The sequence below is a fragment of the Patella vulgata genome, chromosome 3, assembly GCF_932274485.2.
Source record: "Patella vulgata chromosome 3, xgPatVulg1.2, whole genome shotgun sequence".
Classification (NCBI taxonomy): domain Eukaryota; kingdom Metazoa; phylum Mollusca; class Gastropoda; family Patellidae; genus Patella; species Patella vulgata.
In genome coordinates, this window is record NC_065881.2 from 24,888,573 (window position 1) to 24,907,605 (window position 19,033).

The following is a 19,033-nucleotide window of genomic DNA, read 5'->3' on the forward strand; positions in this document are numbered from 1 at the left end:
TTCTAACAACCACGAATAACAGCATAACAAAGTCTGGTTAAACAAGACTATATTTTGTTATATGTGTGATTTTGACGACGATCCACACATCCCGAGTAACTAACAATTAGGTTATTGCTTTTGTCACGCTACGCAATTTTACGAAGGGATAGCAATCTTCGCCCTCACATGTATCCACCTGCGCGCACGTATAGTATTCTTTGCACTGTCATTGAGTAAACTGGCGTGGTTTCGATTCCCCGGTTGTACGTGACAAGGAGTAGGGTCGCCTGTCCAAACTCGTGGGTTTTCTCCGGGTCCTCTGGTTTCTCCTCCCACTGCTAAAGACCCCTACGCGCAAGCGAATAACTGAAATAAAATAAATTGATCCATGGCGTTAGTACCGAAATCGATATGACCTAGTTTGTGTCGAGTGGACGTTACCCCCCCCCCCCCTCTCTCTCTCTCTCGCTGAATAAAGTTTGAACATTTAGTTTCTATATTGCATTATCGAATTATATTACCGTAAATATACTAACTTCCAAATTAGCTTTGGTGGTTCGAAGATGTTTATATCATCAAATCGACAGATGAATAAGGTATTTGATGACTGATCGGGGACAATCGATCGGTTTTATAGTATCATCGTGTAGTAAAGCATACATAAAAGCGTCAAATGCGTAGACGGACAACTCGTTCACTAATTGGTTTGGATATGTTTGGTCAAACTCCAGAGAATAAGCAAAACATATGACAGATTTGACATTAGTTTTCCGAAAATTATAACATGCGAATAAGAATAATGTTAAATAATTGTTTGACAGTGGCCCTTTAAAGTTGGGTTCAGAGATGAAAATTTTCGATGTTTAACCAATGTAATACTTTGGTTCTTACGACCATATTGTATCTTTAACTAATTATTGGTTAACACTTTCTCTAGAGTCAAATCCCACGTACTAATGAAAGCGGATGACATGTTTATATATATATATACAAAAACGGTGATATTTTGGTGAAATCCTTACCATTGTCAAAATATCCATCAAATTCGATCTGTTTATGGCATGTGGTTGGTAGACCTAATAAGGTAATGTACCCCCCCCCCCCCACCGCCTGGTCTTGGAAGAATGGGAATGTTTATTCTATATTTGGGAAGGAAATTAACGCCAAGGTCAGTCTATAACGTACAGAAATAAGGGGGTTATAAAAGAAGGTGTTGAGCGAAATTGATCAGAGCTCACCCTGATATTCCTAGCAGCTATCATCTATGCTTTATTGAGAACGGGGAACATAGAAGCCTTGCAAGCAGTTTAATAATAAAGCTGTAGAAATGAACTGACCTGTAGTTTTATTTACGATCACAAAGGAAACACAACAAGGAAGTCCGATATTACTACACCATCTGTTACTTGGCCCAGGGGCTAAGACCCAGAGATTCCCGGTTATGGGTGACAGTTGGCCTTATGCCAGACGTCGCATTTCTTCCAAAATTAGTCCATTTACGCATGTTAATAGCAGAAACGAATGCTGCTGCAGAGAAGAGTGTATGCACATTATGTTCGGTTGATAAAGAAGAAAAATGTGTTATAATTACGGGGAAGCCACTGTTGCTAAGTGGTTCAGACACTGGCTCGCTAGCCTGGAAGTCGCGTGTTCCATCCCTGCATTGATCGAGAAAGGACAGCTGTCTAGTCTTTCGGCTGGGACGAAAACCCGAGGTCTCGTGTATACATTTGCGTGCACGTAAAAGATCCCTTGGCAGTTGAAATTCGATATAAGAGTAGGCCATAGTGCCGCTGTCGGTGAAAAATGTCCTCATAGCACACTGTATGGCGTATGCCCGTCTTCGTTAGCCCAGTCGTAGCAGAACAGTAGGACGTTAAACCCCATTTCATTTTCGTTACAATTACGGAGAAGGAAGCTAAAAGTGGAAGATGGAAGTCTGACACATTTCTGATCCAAAGTCCAGAGCTTTGGAAACCATCTTGCAGAAACTTTTATCATTCCTAACTCGTTGGCGATAATGTGCTCAACCGTCTCACAACACTGGCAATATGTCGAGTGGTCAATCGTCGATCAGCCATCACCATGACATAGATTCAAATGGATTAGAACACGCGCGAGATTTAAAAATTTAACGATAAAATTGGATAATAGAGACTTTGTCTAGAATCTCAAGTACCGTTGTTACGACAGTGAACAATCTACGCAATATTTAGTCAAACCTTGAAACGCTAATAATTAAGTAATCTAAATGGAATTTCAAATATATTCACAATTTTATAATTGAGCACGGTTGATAAGCACCGGGATGGATTCAGTCGGATTGAAATGATGACCCTCAACAGATTTATAGGTGGCACTGGTTTGTTTATACTGTCAGAAGATAGTGCCGAATATTTCATCATATATAAGCAAGCACTGAACATAAGCTAACCATTGTTAGGCTGATATTCTTATTCGAGATTTTTACAATATTGTAGTTTGTAAAGACTCAAAATCCCTCAAATAATATTTAGATAACAGTTAATTAAACTTTACCCCAAACATTAGTTAATATAGTTATCTGTGTTACTTACTTCTCTGGCACTTCTAAGTGCTACTATTCCAATTGGCCAAATACAACACGCAGTAGCGAATACTGCCAGCAGGAAATAATCTGGTGGTGCTATTGTAATATGTTGGGCGGTAGGCTGTGTAACCTGAAAGACAAACAGGGTTTAACAGCTTTTCACCAATTTAAAAATAAATTAAGATTTGACAATATACATGTAGTAGTACACTGGGGATGCTCAAATTATATTGTGTGCAAACCTACCAAACCATCATGCAAGAAGTTTTGACAAACGTTTGCAACAATTTCCGTAGTTGTTCAGTGCTTAGATTATCGATAATTAGTTTTCGTCTAAGGTTATTATGAATTTGATATTCAGAATAATTTACATTTTTATATTTATTTTTTTTAACTGAGAGTGTAGAGCGGGAGCCCAGGGGGTTAACCTAGATAAAAAAAAGTGTACCAATTGTCTCCTATATGGTATCAATGTATGTATATCTGGTATCATCATAATGTAAGTCTGCCAGGTTCCTTGTGGTGGGTGTGGTATTCCACGCCCAAAATGCCATGCCCCTCCCCCACTAGTCTAGATTAGCTCAAAATTGTACCACATGAAAATCGCAAACCAATGTACCGTACATCTTCAGGTATTACAAAAACACCCTGACAGACATTTCTAGTGGTGAGGTACCCCTGACAGAGCTATGTAATTGCCAGACATTTGTAGTGATGGAATATCCCTGACAAGAGTTACCTAATTTCCAGACCAAAGCTAGGCGAGATTAGCTCAAATCTGTACCACCTAAAACAGCTTTGGAGTTGTTCAGTACCACTACAGGAATCATGAATGACCACTGCCAGACAGTTTGTGCGGTGGGTTGCCCCTAACAGACACGCCCAAAATAACACGACCCCCGACTAGGATAGATTAGTCGGCACTGTTCCTGTGGTCCAAAAAATTAAAAATTGTGCCAGGATGCGTAGAATACTAATACCTAGCACATATGGAAGAGGCGATAAACTGCGGTTGTAGGAACAATTTTATTTTTCAAAAACGCATTTTTAGCCCCATAAAATGTTTTTGTCCAAAAATCAATTTCTTGCAATCGCAGTTTATCGCCTCTTCCATACGTGCTAGGTATTAGTATCCGACGCATCCTGGCTAAAAATCTAATTTTTTAGAACACGGAAACAGTGCCTGCGAAGCTAGCCTAGTTGGGGGCGTGACACTTTTGGGCGTGTCAGTTAGGGGTAACCCACCGCACAAACTGTCTGGCAGTGGCCATTTATGACTCCTGTGGCGGTACCGGACAACTCCAAAGCTGTTTTAGGTGGTACAGATTTCAGCTAATCTAGCCTAGCTTTGGTCTAAATATTAAATAACTCTTGTCAGGGATACTCCACCACTACAAATGTCTGGCAATTACATAGCTTTGTCAGGGGTACCCCACCACTAGAAATGTCTGTCAGAGTGTTTTTGTAATACCCGAAGATTTACGGTACACTGCTGTACGATTTTCATTTGGTACACTTTTGAGCTAATTTAGCCCAGTTGGGGGTCATGGCATTTAGGGCGTGGAATACCACACCCACCACCTGAAACCCGACAGATTTATATGTACGTTAAATACCACTGTTTTAAGGTCAGTGTTTTAGTCTGAGTGATATTTATGTACGTTACGAGGGCTGGTTGAAAAGTTCTAAGTCTGAAAATAATATATCAATTAGGTTGAAACAAACGTTTGTCAGCAACAAGTCAATTCATTGAATGAATCATAGACATAAAATCTGCAACTGTAGTATTATTATTGTCTTCGTACCAGACCATCTTGTGAAAATACCCTTGCAATCACAGAAATGGACAAAAGTGGCTAAAGGGCAATCATCAATAGAAGTACCTGTAGCTGAAAGGACTAATCCCAACACAGATATATGCCGACATGGTCTCCACTTTAGGGGATGATGCCTCTTCCTTTTCCACGGTATAGAAGTGGGCTGCGGAATTTAAGTGTGGCAGAAAGAGCCTTGGCGATGATTCGCGACCTGCAAGGCCATCAACAGCCACCATTCAAGAAAACAGAAATGAAATGAAATGGGGTTTAACGGCCTATTGTTCTGCTCCTAAACTGGGCTAATGAAGACGGGCATACGCCATAAAGTATGCTATGAAGGAAATTTGCCCGGGCAGCGGCGCTACTGCCTACTCTTATATCGAATTCCAACTGCCAAGGGATCTTTTACGTGCACGCCAATATGTACACGAGACCTCGTATTTTGGTCCCATCCGAACGACTAGACAGCCCTCCTTCCTGCATCACTGACAAGGGGAAACTACGCCGGAAAATGTGGATGAACTTTCTCGGCCAATGTAGGGATCGAACACCCGACCTCCAGGCTAGCGAGCCAGCGTCTTACCCACTTAGCCACGCGATCCCCTCAAGGAAAAAGTACCTGGGTGCATGATGGCTGATCGACGATTGATCACTAGACATATTGCCAGTGTTGTGGATATCTCTCACGAGAGGGTTGAGAACATAATTATCGCCACCGAGTTAGGACTGACAGACGTTTCTGCAAGATAGGTGCCAAAGTTCTTGACTGCGGATCAGAAACGTGACAGATTCCTGTCGTTCCGTGGCAATCAGCACCCCTTTGAAACCGATCCTGATAATTTCCAAAAATGAAAAAGGAACTAGACGGTCATTTTCCTAGTAGTGATGACGTCATGTCAGTTGTGAACGACCTATTTAGGGTGGCTGAAGAAAATTTCTTCCTGACCGGCATCCAGACCTTGCAACATCGATGACAAACGTGTGTACACCTCGAAGAAAATTAAATCGAAACGTTCGACTTTGTCATCTCATTCACAGATAGGCTTAGAACTTTTCAGCCGGCCACCGTAAATAATACTGTTTTAAGGTCAGTGCATTTAGTTTGAGTGATATCCCTATACGTTAAAGGACAATATTGGTGTCAGTCATCATCACATACGCGATAGAACTAGCCAAACACGTTCCAGATATACTTTTAACACAGTGATCATTGCTACGATAGATGCGTTATGAAGATGTCAAGAAAGGGAAGTGAGGAACGCAAAAGGAAAACACGAGTTATCCTTCTATATAACCGACTGAAGTAACGAATAATAACAGATATACGGGCGAATTTCTGCTCACTAATAATTCCTTCGAAGACCAAAAGTTGTTATGTGAGGTTGTGAGGGGATATCTGATAATCCAAAAAAGTAATTGAATGCTACTAGATAAGGGAATATTAGCGTTCTGCTTAGTTCTAAATGTAAAATCTTTACTGAATTAAATTATTGAATCGGGATAAAATGACATTTACCGTGTTGTTAACACTGTGGAAATAATTCAAATTCAGTCAGTGAAATTAAATTTATAGTTGTTTTTTTTTCTTTCTTACTTTTACACCCCAAAAAAGGGCTTGCATAAGGTCCCAAAAACTTGTCTAAATCCGTTTCTGGATTACCGTCTATGTATATTACACCTAAAAATGTACATTACGTTTGTCATTATTTAGGTATAGTGTAATGTGATATTATATACAACAGTTAAAGTCTAGATAACCGATATAATATTACATGTATATTTAGATAAGGGGGGTTGGATGGCCGAATGGTTAGCACGTGCGTGCGCTGTATCATAAGGCCTGTCATTGAGTCAACTGACGTGATTTCGAATCCCCGGTTGTACGTGACAAGGAGTAGGGTTGCCTGTCCAACCCCGTGGGTTTTCTCCGGGTCCTCCGGTTTCCTCCCACTGCTAAAGACCCCTACGCGCAAGCGAATTATTGAAATAAAATTAAACCATATGTTTGTCCCGAAATGACCTAGTATGTGTCGAGTGGACGTTAAACCCCATCTCTCTCTCTCTCTCTCTCGTTCTCTCTCTCTCTCTCACATTTAGATAAGATGTGTACACGTTAATTTATGTACTTTAAAATATTCAGCTATTATCTGAACAAATATTTCTTTTCGTCAAACTAAGTCAAAATCTTAGGATGTAGTAGTATGTTGAAGTTTTGGGGATTATTGTTGTTATTAAACCGACACTTATAAACACATTAAAATTACCATTATTATTATCACCTTTATTGTCCCGGTTCACGTCTCTACCGACTACTGAAAAGTAAAACGTTAAACATCAGTTCATTTCATTTCTCTGGTGACGGAAAAATGTGAAACTTGTAGGGACAAATTCTCACGTGTTTATATTTCATTTCTCTGGTGACGGAAAAATGTGAAACTTGTAGGGACAAATTCTCACGTGTTTATATTTTAACCCGTAAACGGGCCCTTTTATTTATTTTTTTTAATATGCAGATTGTTTAAGAAACTGCTATTTTAATTCAAGGTCGTATATCGTTTAAAATCAGTTTGTTTCGTCTTCCAATAAAGTCCCAGGCAACTTAAAGTCCACGGTCAACTGATAATTATTTGGTATACTCGGGAGATCGGATATAGAACTGATTTCATAATATTGATCTGCGACTAACTATATAGATATTGTGTGCCATGGTTATCTATGCATTAAAAGCCAAAACGGACAAACTGTCTTTCTGTTTCCCCTAATTATCAATCGCGTGTTTTTGTTGTCGAAAGTTTTACAATTACATGTTTTTATATTTGCTTGTTGAAATCATACTTAAAGTTATCAGGGTATTTAACTGTTAAAACAACTGACTCATTTTGCCAAACGTCATTCAATTCATTTCATGAACCGGTGTGACATCGTGTTTCAACATTCAACAATGACCGACTATATAGAGAATCTTATATCAGTCTTTTTTTGATATCGAAAAATATCAACACAAGTTGATAAAGTAACAAAAAACGAGGCTCTGCCGAGTTTTTTTTTTACTTTATCAACGAGTGTATATATCTTTTGATATCAAAAAAGACGAGTAGGAGATTTTATTTATCACCCAATCCCTTCTTACATGTACAAATAGATAAATATAATTCTTTGCTGTAGATTTCACTTTTACTGAACATTACGGCGTAGTGATACATCAATTTTTGACAGCAATTCAACCATTGCAGAGTCCTTTATATCGACCCAGTGTTTCCATCAAGGTCAACTGAATAACAGTAGTTCATTTTTAATTTAAAAAAGTTACTTTTAATAAGAAATGAACTGTTCTGTGAAAATAAAAAAAAAAGTAGTTCCTTTTCAACTAACCAATCAAATTCATGTAAAGCGATATCTAAGGAGATATCGCAGTAGATTATGAAATATATCACACAAGCGATATCTATTGTAGAATGTATTATTGGGTGATAAAAAGGGCTTTAGTCATAGTATAGAAGAACATCCCTGCCTTATGTGACAACCTAGATCAGGTACCTGAACATGCGTGGCATATCCTGCATATACCTAGTTAAATTGAGGATGGCTAGTGTGGAACGAGAATTCATTTGAAGATTCTGTTGCCTACCAGTATTTAGGGTTAGGATGACGTCATGATGTAAAGACTAATCAACTCATCCTTGTCGTATTCACAATTCGACTACATTTCCTTTTATGTCTTTAATACTTAAAGATACATTATGGGAGATTAGATAACGAGCTGACAGTTTTCACTATAATAGTTCAGAACTAGATAGTGTAAAGGGAATTTGCAAATTAATCCACTCTGAACAGAGAATTTAGCGATTGAATTTTAGGTCTTTCCTCGATCAAAATTACTAAAGTCCGTACGATAAAATACAGTCTTGATTATCCATTTTTTGATTTATTCATCAATGAGCTTTGAGCAACAGATCGGATTCTTATCCAGTAAATATCGACGGCTAGCCATGACATCGAGAGTTGCCATATTGCTTATACTGTAGACATATGTATTAATTTTTAAGGACCAATTAAGGAACAAAGAGGTAAAAAAAACAAAACAATAGTTTTAATTGAAATTCACCTTAACACCAGCCATGTTCTGATTCTGCTGTTCCGATGCCCAGTTTGTGTAACCACCACCATACTGATTCGACATATCTTAAACAAATAAGCGAAATACATAAATAAATGGGAATGAGGTTTAAATTAAATCAAAGTGTGTATGTATGTATATTCTGTATATTCGCCCGTCACGCCCATATGAGGTATCAAATTAACCAGCATACAGGACCCCGTAAATGTTTTAGGGAAACTAATTCTGGGCCCCAGGAAAGTTTGCCCCCCCCCCCCCGAACGACTTAAGACCCTCGGGCAAATTTGGGCCCATGACGAATTTGGGCTCCGGACAAATTTGGGCCCCTGGTGAATTGTACCCCGAATTTGGGCCCCGGAGTATCTTGCTAGTTATCTATATAATTCTTGGCTAACTACAATGATTATGTCAAATGCTACATCTGTGTGATTCGAGTAGAGTTGAGTAATGGCGTTGAACACAAACACTTCTAATTTGTCTAAAGTAAAGATGAAATGTCGGAAAGAACTATTCTTTGTCCCACTGCTCTACCCAAAAAGAGACAATAATGGAGACATTTTTTTATTCTACTACTTCTATAAAAAAAATATCAGATTCTGCTATTTCAAACAGCCTATAAGATAATTGACAGAAGGGTGTCACGGGCTCTATTTTAAAATTAAATTTAAAGACAAGCCATTATTATTGATTTTCATGAGATGGAAAAAAAACCCTTAATGTCTGAAATGCGTTTGTTGTCCACATGAAAATGAGTTGATTTTTTTACATGAAATGTCTTACTTGCTTCTGCGGAGTCGGAGTAGGAAGGTGGGTATTTACCATCTTCAAGATACATTCCCATGAAATTATTTATAGGGTAGTTATTTCCAATAACAGTGTGGTATATGTGGTATAATATATGGAAAGTGAAGATACGCAATCTTCTTAGAAAAATACTGAAAAACACTTAATGATGCGCCCAGATTACAAATATATTAGGGTGTTCCTAACTGACAGTCTGTCTACGCGAGTGACGTGTGGTAAGGAGTGCTTCTTATATACGATCTAATGGCTAAGATTTGTGAGAAGATTGTGAGATTTAAACGTTCAGTAAACTGCGATTAAACGGCGGAAAAGGAAGTTGACAGAGGGTAATCCAAGAATTTACTTTGGCTTCAATAATTATGGGAATGGACGCAAAATGTAGATGCGTTTTTAGCCCAAATATATGATCTAATCACCATAAAGTCTGGCGTGGTTTCGATTCCCAGCTTTTACGTGACAATGAGTATTTTTACCTCTCAAACCTAGTTCGTGGGTTTTGTCTTCCGCTCTACTCCGACTGCTAAAAGACCCCTACGCACACGTGAAATGAAATGAAATGGGGTTTTAACGTCCTACTATTCTGCTCCGACTGGGATATAAATGAAGACGGGCATACGCCATACCGTCTGCTATGAGGGAAATGTTGCCGGGGTATCGACACATGACCTACTCTTATATCGAATTCCAACTGCCAAAGGATCTTTTATGTGCAAGCCAATATACTGGACCTCGGTTTGTCGTCCCATCCGAACGACTAGACAGCTGTCCTTGTCAGCCCCCCCACCCTGCACCACTGACAAGGGGAAATTACGTCGGAAAATCTCGATGAACTTTCTCGGCAGAGATCGAACACGCAACCTCCGGACTAGCGAGCCAGCGTCTTATCCACTTAGCCATCGTGGCTCCCTACGACAAGCGAATTATTGAAAAAAAATTGAGTCATGTTAGTCCCGAAATGATTTAGTATGTGTAGAGTTTACGTTACCACAACCCTCCCCCCCTCTCTCTCTCTCTCTCTCTCTCTTTCTCTCTCTCTCTCTCTCATTTTCCAGACCTACATTTTGTTTTTAATTTTGATTTGTCCATTAGGAGCACTATAGTCAAGGTATGGTTTTATTACTCATTCAAACTTGTAAATATGGGATCGACTGTGTTATATAAGGAATATTATTTCATTTGGCAATAAAAAAAAACTGTTAATGCCACAGTAACTGAGAAGTGTGCTGCACATAATGGCATGTGTGAGCTGGCATAATTTAAGACCCTTAGTTATAGTTTTAACCAAAGGTTTGGTTTGGCAATTACTAGAGGAAATAATATACCGGGTTGTTATCAATGTTTGGTATAGAATACATTTATGGTAGTTCATTTAGATTATCTTGAATGTTGTTCCTATTGAAAAGAAGTATATTGATCATGTAAAATATCTAGATTCGCCATTTTGAGTACTGTGCCGAAGTCCAACTTCGGTGAAAATATTCCGAAGATAGTGTTTATATACAAGTAAAGCCAATGTTATTGCTAGCCTTATCAACATACATTAAAACAAATTTCTCTTTAATGGAGCTAATATTCGAAATTAAAAACACGAATTAGAATTCAATATTGGTCCATTTCAATCAATGCTGATGTTTTTAACTTGCCGTAAAAATATGGAATCCTAATATCCAATATTAAAGACACAATGAATATTTTAAAATCAGTACACGAGTCATGTACTCTATTATGGTTTCGGACACCATTTGTAATGAACAAAGAGAAACATATCCTACAAGACATGACTGATTCACAAAAGTAAAAAAACAATAATAGAATGGATTAAGCCCTCACCGAACTTAATTTATTATAAATTACCAATTTTTTTTCAAAGACTGATTAGAAATCACTTTATATACATTTATTGCTTTTGTATCCCTTTTCGTCTATTTTTAGGTTCCAAATAATGGGGCCATACGCCCTTTTGGAGTGGCAAGACATTCGGCTGCAGATGTACCGTTTACAAACTCGGGCGGAGGCCTTCTTGGATTTTGTTTGATATACTTAATTACGGTATTGCACAAATTAACGTTATATTACACCGATTATATTAGCGTTATATTTTAGCCTGAATTAAAAATACGTGATTCATAGAATTCACTGGCCTACTTTTAAGACAACAACCAATACAAATGATAACTCTAATACGATATCATTATGGAAAGGGGTGTTAAAGTTGCAATTTCATATTTTTAAGTTATATTTTTAAAATTTATTAAAATAAAGCCTTAAAATAAATGGTATCTATAAACAGTCCTACCTTGTTAAAGAATAATCCTATTAATTCTATAATTCACTATTGCCAGTTGAGAAATTGGCAAAAATATCATTTTCATCGACAAATTCAAACGTTTGAAGTTAGCTACTCCATGGTGGAGAATAGAAAACAAGGGAGGTAATCGGGAGGTAATTGTGTTATTATTTCCGGCGTAAATGAGTTTTAAGTGTGAGACTGACACCTATGATCGTATAATAGTGAGTTGACAACCTATTAAGAAAAAGACATGTTTTGACTTTCTAAGAAAATATGAAATTGTAACTTTAACGTTTAGCAAGTCGTCGACCTTGGGGTTTTTAAGCTCGATTGTAAGAGGTTTGACTAAATTATGGATTATAAATTAGACTAAATTAAAAGATTTTGAAGAGCTTTGGTAGGATTTAATTAAATGGCAGATATTTCTTACCTTTTTTTCCAGCCATGTTTAATATTGTACTTTTTAATTAAACAATTTGTTTTTAATCAATCATTTAATCTGTGGACGACGCTCTATATATAGTATCCAATGACGTATACATATGATATCGAGTCAATAAGAATCATGCAATCCACGGGGAATTCCGATACGTAGAAATGGAAAAAGTATCACATGTAAATTGCAAAATTCAGCTGTGCGGTTTAAGTGATCATTAGTAGTGTGAACAGGGTGTTGCGTTACCTGTACGCCGGGAAGAAAAGGGGCAAGGAATGTAGCAGCATTATCTTACCTTCCTTTCCAGACATAATTGATATTACGGTGTAATTATACCAAATAAAATCAAACCAAATTTAACCATCGTTATTCTTCTTAGACAAGCACATAATATTATTATGTTGTGTGTCATACTCTAGAAGAGTTTATATATATCTGGTCACAAGATAACACTCCCTTGACAGAAAATAAACCATCGATTGTATGTCATACAGTTGCGTGCAGAGAGAGAGGACAGAGAGCGCAACGGACCGGGCATCCAAAGAGTAGAATTAAGTTAAATTAAGTTTTTTGAAATTTGAAATTATCGCTGCTAACTTAGTGGAACAAGCTGCCGCATTTATTATTTTTTTTATCCGTTTATACATATTTAAAATGTCTTCTATTTTCACGATTCTGAGTACTTGATCCCATACCTGAGTCTTGGGGAGCGGTGGGGGGGGGGGGGGTTCATACAATCAAAGAGTTCGGACCGGATATCACCAAACCTCTGCAATCCACTGATTTCATACCATCTTAGTGGAGAGAACTTATATAGGCATTTGCTCGTTGTTCAGTCCATTTCAGTTTATTGAATAAAATATTGTTTAAACTAAACCTTAGTGTCTTTCGTATACCTTTGATTTTATTCTTGTATCTTACAATAAGAACAAAACATGCATTACAAACACACTAATTTTACGGAAGGTATTTTAATTTATATGCCCACATTTCTTGGTTGAGTGTTATTTTTTATTTCTTTTTTTTTTATTCTCAATTCTCAAAAGGTATATTATTTGAATGCCTTTATTTACCGGGTTATGTCCCTATTTATTGTATTCTTATGTTGTCGTCCGGTCCGTCGGTACGCCAACAATTGGCTTTGTGAACGCGATAGAGTCAACAGTTTCTGACGGATTCTTTTCAAATTTGGTGTGAAGCGTTAGTGCTGTGGACCTGTTGTTTATCAGTGGGAGGATCAACCATATACATGTTGATTTTCAACATTCTAGGATTTTCCGTTTCAGAGATATATTACGCGCCAGTATCAGCTTGTTAATAAGATAGAGATCAGATCATAGACGTACGGGCTCGATGACAGTTAGGGGTGCAGAACCCGAAATGCCCGAAAAAATTTCGGGTTTACAGACAGCGGCGTCGGTCTTCCTCGAGAAGCGAAGAAGCAGAGCTTACCTTGCATGGACCCCCCCCCCCCCCTAAAGATAATTTTGGAATATTTGACGGCTGCAAACACGTTTTCCTGCTATTTCAGTCCTTGAACAAAGTGGTCTATTATAGCCTAATTAAGATGGCTGACTCGAATTCCAATCAAAAGATCGATCGTTTACAGTCCACGAAGACGGGACCGTTAGCAGAAAATTTTGAAAATTTAACTGCCGCAAACGCGTTTTCCTGTTATTCCAGCCTGTGAATACAGCAACTTCAATTTGGTCCAATAAAGCCCACCTGGCTGGCCCGAATTCCGAACAACCAATCAATCGTCGTGGAGTATGGAGGCCTCACCCTCCCGGAGAAAATTTTGAAAATTTAACCACCGCATATGCGTTTTCTGCCATTCTAGCCCGTGTAAGCAACTCCAACAGTATCCAATGGTTTTGTAACCTAAATCCCATTTTGAATTCCAACCATTCAATCAGACTGTTGCAGCTGCATTCACAAATAATAATCGATGCCGGAAAAATGTCGCACAAAGTAGAGTGGCTCCAGACAAAATGTTTTAATCCATAGTCAACTCAGTACAAATTCGTGGTATTCAATTAAAAGATAAGTAAATGTAGTGTTTTATTAGGGCTAGGTGACAGGGAAGCAAAACTAGAAATGCCCGAAAAAATTTCAGGTTTACAGACAGCGACGCCGGTTTTCTTCGAGAGGCGAAAAGCGAAGCTGACCTTGTAAGGACCCCCCCAAGAAAAATTTTGGAATATTTGACGGCCGCAAACGCGTTTTACTATATTCCAGCCCGTAAAATTGGTGTTTTATTAGATTTCGGGCACTTTATTTTGCCAAGTAGATGAAATAATTTTTTTTTTCACTTTACCCGTCTGCCCGAAAAGTCAGCTTGCCCGAAAGTTAGGGGGGCAGCTGCCCCCCCCCCCCCCTGCCCCCCTGGCTCGTACGCCTATGGATCAGATTTCTGGATATGTCATAATCGAATTTGGTCACCATCCAATTTTCCTTTGGTATAAACCGCTAACTGTCTTTCGAGACACAGTTGTTTTATAGTTAACATGTTACCGGGTAGATTGCATAGAATGATAAAGCTAATTCTTATATATATATATTTGAACTCTAATGATTTAACCCACCTTAATAATTATGGAGTTTATTTTAAACATATAATCTTCATCAATGCTCGATATATCATTATTACACTACTGTTTAAGTCCGTTATCTTTAAATATTGCCCAATAACCGGCTGAAGACGTCACAATAGTACTACTACTTATCTTATTTGATATAGTAACTGTGATTGCGAAAGGTAAACACTGTTATTCACCCACGCCACACTGGGGTCACTTTTGACAAGAAAGTTCCGGAAATGCGCCTCTTTTAAGTTCATATATATTTGCCATCCAAATAAAATAAATAATCAACCAGATAATAACTAAATATATTTATATATTTCGCCTTTATTCAAATAGGCCGAAAAAGCTTCTCTGTTCAGTTTTACCAAGTATATGGACAGCCATCTTTTCCTGCTAGCATACCAACCGCGTATCGTCGTAAAAAAAACTATTTTACAGAAACATTAATCCTAACGAGACCTATATATCACGGACCACCAAATTATATCGCCCTGTGTTGTCATCTATGAACTATGGACTTTTCATTCAAAAGAGCTTTGGAGTTTGTGGAACCGCACAAGAATTGATGGCTTTAATTTGCACCCCAATTAAACTAGTTGAACGCCAGTCGATATAAATTTGTCTGTTCCCCAAGGTAGTAAAAACGGCCAAGTTATCTTCAGATGATATTCTTGTGGGGTGTGCATGGGCGTCACACATGGGGGGGGGGGGGTCTGAATATACTTGGACCCCCCTCCCCCCCAAATTTATTGTTTAACATAGTAGTCCCTAACTCCTATTTATTGACAACAATTATTAGGATTAGTTAAGATTCTATCTGTATAAAACCTGTGCATATCCCAGTATGGTTTACATTGCTAAAATAAAACACAGAGAGAATCATCCTGGAAACATGTGTGAAGTGAAAGGTAACTGTGTTCCATAAAATTGTCTCTAGTTAGCCTGTCAGTAATATTTTGTAAATATTCCAGAAGTATAATTTCACGCATCACCGCTGCTTATGGAAAAAAGGGCTGTTCTTTTGGTATACTTTATACATACAGTACAAGCTATTAATATAATTTAATAACCCCTTCCTTATCAGTTTGTGACCATCAAACTTATGTTTACTTTTTGAAATCCATTTATAATACACAAAAGGTACAAAATACTTTAAATATCTATACAAATTTCTTGTAAATGTCAATGTGTATATGTATATAGTATTGTAGTTAACAAGGAGATTGTCAAATATGCATCCTCATAAACTAAAGTTATGTGATCAAGTTTTGTTTCATTTGGATCCTCCTCATAAAAATTCCCCTACTAAACTCTCTTTGTCGTGTTGTTCATAACTCAAGCGTAACATTCAATATGTAAAAGTCATGAAAAAAATATGAATACGTAACCCCTGACTTAAACATGATAAACATTGTATTGGTGTGATGTTTTAGTTTAACCCCGTAAAAAATGCCAAAACAGTGTTTACAGAAGACTGGAACTTTTATTGGGGTGCCCCCCCCTCCACCCCCCCCCCCCCCAATTTGGAGGGTGACCCTATCGCGCTACCTCCAGCGTCACAGATTGTCAACATTTTATATAATTTTATTTGCGGACCCCCCCCCCCCCCCAATATATATTTCACGGTTACTGCTGACCAAAGCGTTACACTTAATTTATTGTATTACTTATTCCGTTTAAATCGGTAGTATTTATTCAGGTAGAAAATAACGCCCCTTGCACCTTTCATCTTTTGTCCTTATTTAGTACTCATATGTACAGTCAACGCCAGGCATTGAGTATTGGTGATACGAAGATGTTGTTTTCTATTCGTTACAAATTAAGATAATAAAGTTTACAATATTCGACATTATGCTACCACTATTCGATAACTCTCACTGAAATCTATTAAAATTGAAATTAAAAAAATAATAATAAAATAAACTACCATTAAACAGTTCCTGCATACGACGCGTACTATCATTTTTCGTCATAATATTTTCACGTATTAAAATATAACATTTTCTAGAATGACAACTTATAAGATTTTAATGGAGTAGTGGTAAGGGACATAACTTGATTTTTAGTGGTGGAGGGTATTCCTAAGGTTAGAAATTCGTAGTTTTTGGTGTTTGCCAGCATTCCATAAGTTAAAGGGGCAGTAATGTTTTCCATATCGTCAAGGATATGTAAAATGTAGCCTTTGATAACCGATAACACACATGATTAAGTGGAAAAAATAAGTATTTTCACTTAACCATTAGACATTTTTGGAATACGGACCCTAGTTTATAGCTCCCTGGCTTGCATATCCTACATAACCGACCATTTACTTATATATGTCTAGGTAGTTTGAGGGCTAAATCTATTTGTAAAGACCACCTCCAGATTCTCTTCTATTAGGAGCACCAGAAACAGCATTAAACAGACTACAAATTAATAGCGCAAAACAAAGCTGCACGTCTCATAACTAAAACACGAAAATTTGATCATATATCAGCTAAGTTACAGAAACTCCATTGGCTTCCAGTTCGAGCGAGGGTTTAATTTAAAGCTCTTGTGATTGACTTCCTTTAATGGTCATCTGTCTCTTTGCCCGGCCCCAGACTTCCAGAATAACTGGAGGCAGACCATCATTTATTTCCACACTGACCTCCGTCAATGTTAATTCTGTCTCTTTGTCCGGCTCCAACTTTTCCCAAAATTTTCGTTGGGCTGAACGCCTCTCACTACAGACAGAGCAACAAATGGCCATGCCTTTGCTCCAGATTTTGTATGAGCTTGACCAATGAAATTCTGAGATACATAAAGTGGCATACTAGAAGCATTCAACAATCCGTCGTACATATATCGCCGTAACCGGCCTCTTAACTCTATTATTCTTCCGAGATGTTGATATTTAATGGGGGGGGGGGTCTACCTTCAACTAGTAGCCTATCTTATTGGAGTTGTTCCCCATTGTACTATATATACGCCAACCATTACAGATGCTTTATGTAAGATTTACATAAAGACTGACAGTTAAAAACAAAGATAATGAAAAGGGAATAATATTGAAAATTTCAATCAAATTACTTTATTCTGAGCGAAGTTATCAATGTTGGAAGTTTTGATAAGAATAACGTTGTCTCGATTTTCATTGCTAGCTTTGTTACAATTTACATAAAGACTGACAGTTAAAAAAGGGATAATGACAAGGAAATAATATTGAAAATTTCATCAAATTACTTTATTCTGAACGAAGTTATCAATGTTGGAAGTTTTGATAAGAATAACGTTGTCTCGATTTTCATTGCTAGCATCGTTACAATAATACATTAAATTATTAAATGGAGAACGTGTTTCACCCATTAAAACGCGACCACCTGATGATCTAGAGAGTTGGTTATGGGCTTTTCATGTGAATAAATGCACATGTATAATAAATAATTTAAATAACACTTGAGGCTAAAAGAAAGACCTGCAATAGACAGATTTAGCTCTTACATAAAATATATTTAAGTACACTCTACGTAAACACACACACCAAGCAAAGAAGAACAAAATTTATCATACTTGTCTATCCAATTTATTTTTCAACACAATCAGATCATTATTAGATCTAATAGACACAAGTGTTCGATAAATACGATATGTTTAAATATTTATTTATTTTATCATTCATTAATAATTATAACATACATAATACATTTGATCGAATCAATAAATAAAATAAAATTGACAGGTCGACTCGTCTTTATACAACGCTGCGTATGTTTGCCACACATTAGGGTTTGTACTTTGCAGTAACTTAATTGGCATTTTCGCTGAAGAAATTCCCACCAAGGGTCGCTAGTAAAACTCGGCTCCAAGTGTCCTTTTCCTTGGTAAGAGAACCGTGTCGGGATTAAATTCCATTACGTAAATGTTCGTAAGCGAGATTATGAAATAACTGGTCTGATTCGGATTTCTAACTCGGCGAGAAACAACTTGAAATAAAATAATTGGAATCAAAGTTCACTACTCTAGATTCCGTCAACCAGTAGCAATACACACTAATTTTCGCTGGGTAGTCAATTGACTCTTCGATGATGTTTAAAAATGTACACGTGCACTACCAATTCTGATTTCGGGTTTCTGTTACTCCCGGTTCATTGGCCAATTATTTTTCTCTACACCCGCTAGTCTAAACCGGTGTCTGGTACAGTTATGTTGCAACAATATCTTCTATTTGCGTTAATTGTTACCCTTTTCGATACCAAGTTCATAATCTTTGATATTGGCGTTGGTTGTTTTTTTTTAAACATTATTTTCTTTAAATTAGAATATATCGATTTGAAGTCTGTTCCTCTGTGCTCTGTCGTCAGTCTCACACTGACTATACTGCAGTGGCGTAGGTAGGAATTTGCTATTACGGTGCCCGGGTGTAAATACCAGTTTGCTAGGGGTTCTGTAATATACTTGTATAGATTTTG